The sequence below is a fragment of the Sinocyclocheilus grahami genome, unplaced genomic scaffold (genome assembly GCF_001515645.1).
Source record: "Sinocyclocheilus grahami isolate Dianchi unplaced genomic scaffold, SAMN03320097.WGS_v1.1 scaffold524.1, whole genome shotgun sequence".
NCBI lineage: Eukaryota > Metazoa > Chordata > Actinopteri > Cypriniformes > Cyprinidae > Sinocyclocheilus > Sinocyclocheilus grahami.
The window spans coordinates 897,429-907,123 of record NW_015505703.1 but is presented as its reverse complement, the minus strand read 5'-3'; positions in this window follow the sequence as shown (position 1 = coordinate 907,123).

The window sequence follows — 9,695 nt, the reverse complement described above, 5'->3', positions numbered from 1 at the left end:
CTTTACCGCCAAAGTCATGCAGGAAGTGTGGAAACTCCTGGGTATACAGGCCAAGCTCCATATAAGCCATCACCCAATTTCCTCAGGTCAAGTGGAACGAGTCAACAGGACAGTGGTCAGCATGTTGAAGAAGTTTGTGTCCACCAATCAAAAGGATTGGGATATTAAGCTTCCTCTGGTACTGATGGCCGTCAGGGCCACCCCTCACCGGTCTACCAGAGTACCCCCGTTCGAGATAATGACGGGGCGACAAATGACACTACCGTTACACCTGCCGTACCAATCTGGTGACCTGAAACTCGCCACCGCCTATACCACTCACCAGTAGTCAACAGGACAGTGGTCAGCATGTTGAAGAAGTTTGTGTCCACCAATCAAAAGGATTGGGATATTAAGCTTCCTCTGGTACTGATGGCCGTCAGGGCCACCCCTCACCGGTCTACCAGAGTACCCCCGTTCGAGATAATGACGGGGCGACAAATGACACTACCGTTACACCTGCCGTACCAATCTGGTGACCTGAAACTCGCCACCGCCTATACCACTCCCCAGTACCTGGAAGAGTTGCATCAACACCTGAGAACAACTTTCGCCTTCGCACAACAACAACTCCAAAGAAGTGCGGAAGGTCCAAAAGCCTACTACGACCAAAAGGCATCTCACCAGGAGCTCAACATCAGAGACAAAGTGTGGTACTACAGCTTTGCCCAACCAAGGCAGAACGCTCCCCATAGCCTGTCAAAAAAATTCCTACCTCACAGGACCCCATGAGATTGTGGACAAGCTCTCACCTGTTGCCTATCGAATCAAAATCAGACAAGGACGCAGCGAGCCAGTCCTTCGATGGGTCCATCGAAACCAGATAAAGAGGCACCAGGGCTCCAACCGACAGGAAAAGGGGGAAGATCAAACCAACTGACACAGACCAACAATCCCATACTCTACACCAGTGGAAACACTGGTGTAGAGTATGGGATTGTTGGTCTGTGTCAGTGTCAGTTGTGTCAACCTTTTTTTAGTCGTGGCACCCTTTGGAAATTTTAACAAACTTGTGGCACCCTACAAAATTTATTTTGTCACAATATTTGAATTTCTAACTTCGATGTGATAATTTGAAAAGTAGGCTATAGATATTCGGTACAACAGAGAAGAACTGCAGAATATAATGTCATACAGATATTTTTAATATTATTAAACATTTTTGTCCATCAATGGTGGCAATCAGTAGGCTAATTTCTAATGAAGAGACCAATTATACATATGTAAATATTATTTAATTACCATTATAACTAGCTATCTCACAAATTTTTGCTCACTCAGTGTTTTTTTTATTTTAAAGTGGGGTAATTTTGGTGCAGTAGCACGAAATAGCTTGATTTCAAACTTTGAATTGAATAAAAAATGACAAGTAAGCAGTCAGCAATAAAATAAGCACAAATAAAAAATAACGATTTTTTTTTCGGTGCATCTCTAATTATTGGCGACATCAGAAATGGATATTATATAATAGATGGTTTTTTGAACATTTTAGCTATTTAAAAATATTTAAAAATAATTTTTTACACTGCACCCCTGCTCTCGACAGACGGCACCCCGGTTGGGAAACACTGCTCAACACCACACTAACATAACTTCTGTCATTCTAGGAAGACATATAGCTACCTTTCTTAAACACAACACCTACACATTCCTCTGCCACACTACTAGGACCAACCTCTAGTAGAGAGGAGTTGTCCTACACATGTGACACCTGCCCTAGCCTCTCTCTATGTTTTCCTTTCCCGTCTAGTCCCCTCGCCAAGGAACTTGCTTAACTCAACTTTAAATCCAGGTCCCGAAATTAGGATTGACTCCTTTCACCAAAAATTGTCGTAAATTATTGTGAAAAGTCGTCGTCAACCAAATTGAGGCAACCCAAGCCGAAGTCGTCGGAAACCGATGGCTAGTCAACACCCCAGCGCACACAGCTACCCTCTCCTACGATCAACACGACACTGCCACGCGCATTATCCCTAAGGGCTAGATCCTCCCTATTGACGATTTGGCGTTGCATCACCTTACCGACAACGAGTATCAGGCCGAACTCGAAATCTCACCCTTCTTCAAACAGCATTCTTTCGTCCTCAATCCAGAATTGGAAGAAAGGATCAAGGAGGAAGGAACGCAACTTATTGATCTGACTCCTGTTGATACAGGCTTAGAAGCTATTGCTCGCCTTCCGCCTGCTGGTGCGCCAATCATTTGGTCTTGGTCTGCTGCTGACACAGCGCTTTGCGTTTCTACTATTGTAGGATATGTTGTGACTCTCCTGACACTTGCCTTCCTCCAGCCCCGGATGGCCCCGGCCCAATTTAAACCCTGACTATAGTGAAAAATCTTTTTGACTCTTCTTTTAGAACACTTTTACTTGAATATCACTATCAATCACTAGAATTTTATGTGGAAGATAGATACACTGTTACAAATTCTGTGGGGCGTGAAGAAAAGGAAATGTAACTAGTAGTGTAACTAACGCTTTGCGTTTCTACTATTGTAGGATATGTTGTGACTCTCCTGACACTTGCCTTCCTCCAGCCCCGGATGGCCCCGGCCCAATTTAAACCCTGACTATAGTTAAAAATCTTTTTGACTCTTCTTTTAGAACACTTTTACTTGAATATCACTATCAATCACTAGAATTGTATGTGGAAGATAGATACACTGTTACAACTTCTGTGGGGCGTGAAGAAAAGGAAATGTAACTAGTAGTGTAACTAATTACTGTTGCCAGAAAGTAATATGTAAAGTAACAATATTACTTTTGAATTGAGTAACTAGTATTGAGAAATATATTACATTCTTTGAGTAACTAGCCCAACACTGGTCTTAAGGTTGACTATAAGCCAGTGTGCTCCAAAACAGTGACAAAATTCGGATTTAATAGATAGAAGTATTCAAAGCTTGCAGTTCATCACTTCCGCCAAAACGGATCAACCATTTTTTGACGTCACCTCGTACTTCTCATCAGATCTTCTGACCAATCAAATGATCTCTAGAATCCGAAGCGCCCACCTCAACAATCTCAGCTGCAGCTTCAGCATCTATTTATAGACCATTTCAAGGAAGTAAACAATAACAAACGCGTTGCGATGTTACTGCGTATGTCTGGTCCTAAAGCATTTCCGGTGGCGGCATTTTTAAATCCTAGACCTGTCAAAACAAAATGACTAGCACATACTTTTTAAGTCTAACTAAAACAGAACAGTTAAGATATTTACAAAAACTAAGAATACACGATAACGTTGAATTACTAGACCCCTTAAATCAGACATTGAGGCAACAACTTTTCACTCAGAATGTTAAACGTTTACCTGAAATAACGTATCCAGAAGTGTATCATTATCTGGTTGAGACCGAGTGCGTCTACACAAGAGAAGCGGTAATGGCATATCATAGTCTGGATGCCTACAATTACTTCCTTAGAGGAAAAGTTGGAAGCATTTGTTCATACAATGTGGATGAAGTTTATCTTGTGTTTGGCGAGGTTGGAGCAAGTCAAACGGTGTCAAAAACGTACTCTGCTTGGTTCGTTGCTAAGGTGACCGGGGAGGTTATTAGTGGGCATTGTTCCTGCATGGCTGGGTAAGTCTGTATGTCTATGCTAATAATAAATGACATTGCTAACTAAATTCTATTAAATTAATTGTTGTGTTCCGTCATAACTTATTGCATAATTATTCCATACGTTTTGAAATGTTTGTGGATAGATTAGGTGAAGTGTGTAGCCATGTTGCTGCGATCCTTGTTGCGGTGGAACAGTGTGTGAGAGAGGGTTTGAATGCTCCATCTGTGACATCAGAGCCCTGTGTGTGGTCACAAATAAACAAGAAGGTGCATGCAATTCAATGTTGACAAACATGTCTTTTTTATCTAAGTAATATTAAATTATAATTCATCACGTGTTGTTGGTTTTAGATAAAAGTAGATACTTGCAGATTAGTCAGTGTATAATCCCACTTTGTTTTAGATTGATCCAAAACCAGTGGCAGACATTGACTTTTCCAAACCTGTCAGACAAATTCAGAGTAGGGATGCCATCACATCCACTGTAGTCACACCAGTCTCACCAAGCAAGCTTTTTAAGTCCTTGAAGATAAGGAAAACATTTGCAGAAACATGATAAATTAATTGCAATGAATACAAAACACATGAACTATGTTCATATATGGTTTTCATGGATATAGCCACAAACATTGATATGCACATGGATATAGTGGCACTTGTGTGTGACTAAATCCATGTATATTTCAATGTATGTGATTATAATCCTTGAAAAGCATATAGGCAGAGGCGGACAGTAGTGAAGTATTTTTACACTGCTGTAAAAGTACTTTTCAGATGTCTGTACTTTATCAGTGTTTTTCTTTAGAAAACTTTACTTCACAACATTCCAAAGCATAATATTGTACTTTTTACTGCACTACGTTTCATATTAAATATAATTTAATACTTAATTACATTAGAAATCTATTACTTTTGTAGCTTCTGGACCAATCAGACACACAATATATACAGTAATTTGTTAGTTATATTTAACAAATACTATGTAACACCCCTCAATTAACAAGCCATATGAGGGCCTATGGACCCTTCCCCCGAGATGCATCTTAACACCTCAGAAAGGCAGAACAGGCCTCTGATTCCATGACAACCAATGCTGATATCCCTGGTTTTATTGCCCAAAGGAATGTGGGCAGAGAAACTCACTCATTTTCCTCATAGGAAAGACACACAATGCCAAGAGAAATGGACTGTTCTCTAATTAATTCATAGGAAAACCTTTCTTTGAATGAACACGCATATCCTTCAGATCATTGTGTATGCTGTTACTGTCCTTGTATATTGTCTCTTATATTGTATACTGTTTTATGCAGGCTTATGATAGAACCACTCGTTCATGTAATCTTACCTATATGTTATCCTACCATGTTTAGTGTCTATGAATTTGTCTTCTGATGATCTAAACAAGAGTGTATAATATGATGGTACATATGCAACATATTAGTGTTCTAAGAATCTTTACTAGTTTGTGCATCAACACCCATGCGAATTACATTTGCAAATTACCATGCCCCTCACACAAAGGGTCGTAAAACCCTCCAGTGTCCCTCCAGAAACCTCCCACTTGGGATTTCAGCCTTTCTCATTGGACAAGCCCATCTTGAGAGGCGTGAATCTTCTCAGACCTTAAAGGCCTCACATCAGTGACCCACTTTCAGTCTGCGGTTCTGTTAGATTCTGAGAAGATGTGAGCAAGAACGCTCCTAAGGACACCCTAAGTTCGCACCAGGCCTTGGGCCTTTACTTTCCATTCACCAAGATCATCTGACTCTAACTGCAATTCAGAGTAGGGATCCCATCACATCCACTGTAGTCACACCAGTCTCACCAAGCAAGCTTTTTAAGTCATTGAAGGTAAGGAAAACATTTGCAGAAACATGATAAATGAATTGCAACGTATGCAAAACACATTAAATATATTCATATATGGTTTTCATGGATATAGCCACAAACACTGACATGCACATGGATATAGTGGCACTTGTGTGTGACTAAATCCATGTATATTTCAATGTATGTAATTATATCCTTGAAAATCATATAGGCAGAGGCGGACAGTAGTGAAGTGTTTTTACTCTGCTGTAAAAGTACTTTTCAGATGTCTGTACTTTATCAGTGTTTTTCTTTAGAAAACTTTACTTCACAACATTTCAAAGCATAATATTGTACTTTCTACTGCACTACTTTTCATATTAAATATAATTTAATACTTAATTCCATTAGAAATATATTACTTTCTTACTTTTACTCAAGTAAAAGTAATTCAAAGATTTACTTGAGTACAAGAAAATACAAAAAAATGTTATGTTCTTAAGAAGCACCCCCTTTCCAAAAAATAAATAAAAAAATCAAGGTCACCAACGATGCACAGAATGCTGTTTTTTTTTTGTTTTTTTTTCCGGGCATTTCCGATAAACTCCAATGGATAATGAATTAAAAAAGCGTCTGCGATGGATAATGAAGGACAAAACAATCATACAGGTTATTTTTATGTTTTATAATCTTACATTTAAAAGACTTTTGAAAACAAATAAACAACCATAAAAATGTAAAACGTGAATGTAATCTGACACGAAGTCTGCGATCAGGACAGGTATTTGAATTTAAAACAGTATGGATGTAATCTGACATAAAACACCTGCGATCAGGACCGGTATCTGAAATTACTGTATATAATATAAACGGTATTTGACATAAAACACGTGATCAGGACAGGTATCTGAAATTACTGTATATAATATAAAAGGTATTTAACAGGAAACCCCTGTGATCAGGACAGGTATTTGAAGTAAATGGCTTTTCCCCTCTGCGCAACCTCTGGGTCAAAGCAACCCAACCACTGGGTTTGTCCCTTTTTAACCCAGCGCTGGGTTATATTTAACCCAGCATTTTTTAGGGTGTGGGCTACACATCCAGCAGAAATGCACCAGCCTTAGCTTGGGTTAAGAACAACGAAAAACTAGCTAGGGAAGCCTTTATTTCAAACCAGATGACTTGTCATGACAGATTGAGGGTGGAAGAAGTTGGTTTAGTAGTAAATCCAAAGTTTCCACATTTAGGAGCCAGCCCAGACGGGATAGTCCATTGCAAGTGCTGCCCACCTGCTACACTTGAAATAAAATGCCCCTTAAAGTATGCAAATATGTCATACCTGATGCTATCAAAAGCAAAGTTTTCTGTCTAGGGAAAAACTTTGAGCTTAAAAAGAACCATGCATATTATGCACAAGTTCAGGGGCAAATGGCAGTGTGTGAACTCAAAACATCATACTTTGTAATTTGGACAACAGAGGAGTGCCAAACTCAGAAGGTAGAGTTCTCTGAAGAGTACTGGGCTCAGATCAGACCAAAACTAGATCTCTTCTACAGACAGCACATTCTCACAGAAATCTGCACACTCAAACTGAAGAAAAAATTTCTGATCGCAGAGGCTTCCTGTTCATGTAAAAGAATGTCTAAAACATCTGTCACACAGTGCTCTGTCTGTCACAAGGTGTTTCATCTGAAATGTGTAGGCTTAAAAAGGCTTCCTGGTGATCAATGGTTTTGTTCAGCGTGTTTGCCAGAAGCCACATAAACGTGAGATCATACACTGCCTTCTTAATAATCTGTTAAAAGTTAATTTAATTTTGTTGTCAAATACATTTAATCAATTGCAAGACAGCAAATGTTTGAGTAAAAAAATAAAATAATTAATTGTAGGTAGTTAGAAAATAATTAAAGATAAAAAATAAGTCAAAGAAAAATATGTATACAACTGACATATACAGTGCAACTTTTCATGTGCTAAATCTGCCACTAATATTAATGCTGTACACCATCAATAACAATAAATTAAATCAATGACATAATAAAGGTTTTCTAACCACTTGTCAGTGTCTATGATACATTTTTCTACTGAATTAATGACCTGTCCAAATTAGATAAAGCAGAACATACTAGTAACATTTTATCAACTGTTGCCACTGGTCTTTGGGTCTTCGGTTGACCAAGTTTATGGGGAGCGTTTGTCGCAAAATACAGTAATTTTTAATGCGGCCAATAGCTCTTTCCACATGAATCCTCATCCTTGACATGTGACGTGACATGGACACTTCCTGTCCTGAAAGCGGTGTCTTTCCAAGAGTTATACTGGTATGAGTAGCTGGACCCCCTTTGCAGCAAAATACTCAGGGAAACTAAACCCTCTGTCAGCCATGACAATGTCTCCTTCTTCCAAAACATCAATTAAACCAGACGAATTGGTGATTGTTTTGTCACTGGCTCTCCCACCCCAAGACTTGGAAAGGAATGTGATTGACCCTGTTGGACTGATGCCAACCAGGAATTTGATGGTGTTGTGGGACTTATAGTTGGAGTAGGTCATTACTCTTGCACTGAGTGATGTTGGTCGATCAATGAATATCTCGCTGCTGTCTATGATACACCTCACTGCATTGAAAGGGGGGCTTCTGAACAGGGCAGGAAGATTCTTTTTAATTTCTTCCCTTGAAGGCCAATGAATTAGAGAGGTGAAATGCTGTGCCATGATGTTCAACAAGTCATGAAATATGGCAGAGATTGTTGCAATGAAACCTGAAGGCAAGATCTTTATGAGGCCAAGCCTCAGTTTCATTAAGACTAAGTAAAACTGGATAGCTGTTGGAGGGCTCAGTGTTCTCGGACTCCAAGCAGTTGTGAGATATGTCAGAAGTGCGAAGAAGACTTTGGATGAGCGAAGGCCAGTGTAGAAATGAATGATTTGATCATCCTTTAAATCCACATCGGATTTCAGTTGTTTCCTCTCACAGGTGAGTGTTTGAACCTTTTTGTAAGATGTGTTCAGTTTCTCCATGTCTTCAATATCCCTCATAGTGAGATCTGTTCCAACACACATATCACTGTAGGACTTAACTTCTGTTACATCTGTGTCCATGTCCTCTACTTCCTCCACAGTGTTCATCTAATATACCTCTGATATCGGTCCATTTTTCTGGAGGGGTCAGGTCTGTATGGAAGCTTTGATGGAATGTAGTCTGGACTTAGAGGGTCATCTGATGGCTTGCCTAAAGACAAAAGTAGAAAAACATTATTGGGATAATCTATAGCTTTCCTTTCACACATCACTGGTTGAAGATACATTGGAAAAATGTTTTTCTTATTTAGTGTTTTTGTCTTTCTTTTAGTCCAAATGTCTAAAAAAAAAAAAAAAAAAAAAAATCAAGAAGCATTTAAAGTATGGTCTTGTTTTCTGAAAATAAAGAGTCAAAATTAAGTCAAAGACAAGCAAAATAATCTGCCAATGGTGTAAGAAAAATTATATTATTCCCGAAAACAAGGTTATTTTTCTTACCCCATTAGTAGATAATTTTGCTTGTTTTAAGGAAAAACTCAATTTTGACTTTTTTTTCAGACAAGACAATACTGTTTAAATAAATGCTTCTTGATTTAGGATTTAAAAAATATATATTTAGACTAGAAACAAGGCAAAAATACCAAGTAACAAAAACATTTTATGCAGTGTAGATTATGAACATAATGAGCAAATGCCAAGAGCATTTTGGTGAATGATGAAAACAAGATAAAAAAAAACATTTAATTGTATTAACACTTAATTTCATGCTAGCAGTTGAGTGGTCTCAATTTGTAGATATTCAATTGATATCTACAAATAAACTAACTAGCTACCAGTATGACCACTGCAACCACCCTGTAACACTTTTAAAAGGGTCTTAAATTAGTAAATATTTAAGGTATCGTGAACAAACAATTAACATTTTACTGCATTTATTGACGTTAATTTATATAAAAATGTACAAAAGTTCATAAAGAACAGTATTGCTTGTTTGTGGAATATGGTAAAATCGAGTTTAAACATGAAAACGTACTAGTAATTAAAAACATAGGCCTATATTTTTTTTAAATTTAAGAATATTTCTTGAATATTTATTTAAATATTATTTAACTCATCCAGGTTAGTTAGGTTAAATGTAAAAAATAATACTGTTATTGTTACATTACTGCATGATGGAATTAACATTAACAAAGTTTAATAAATGAAGGGAAAAATTTTTGTTTACCATTCTCTTTTGTGAAATAATGCAGTTAGCTAATGTT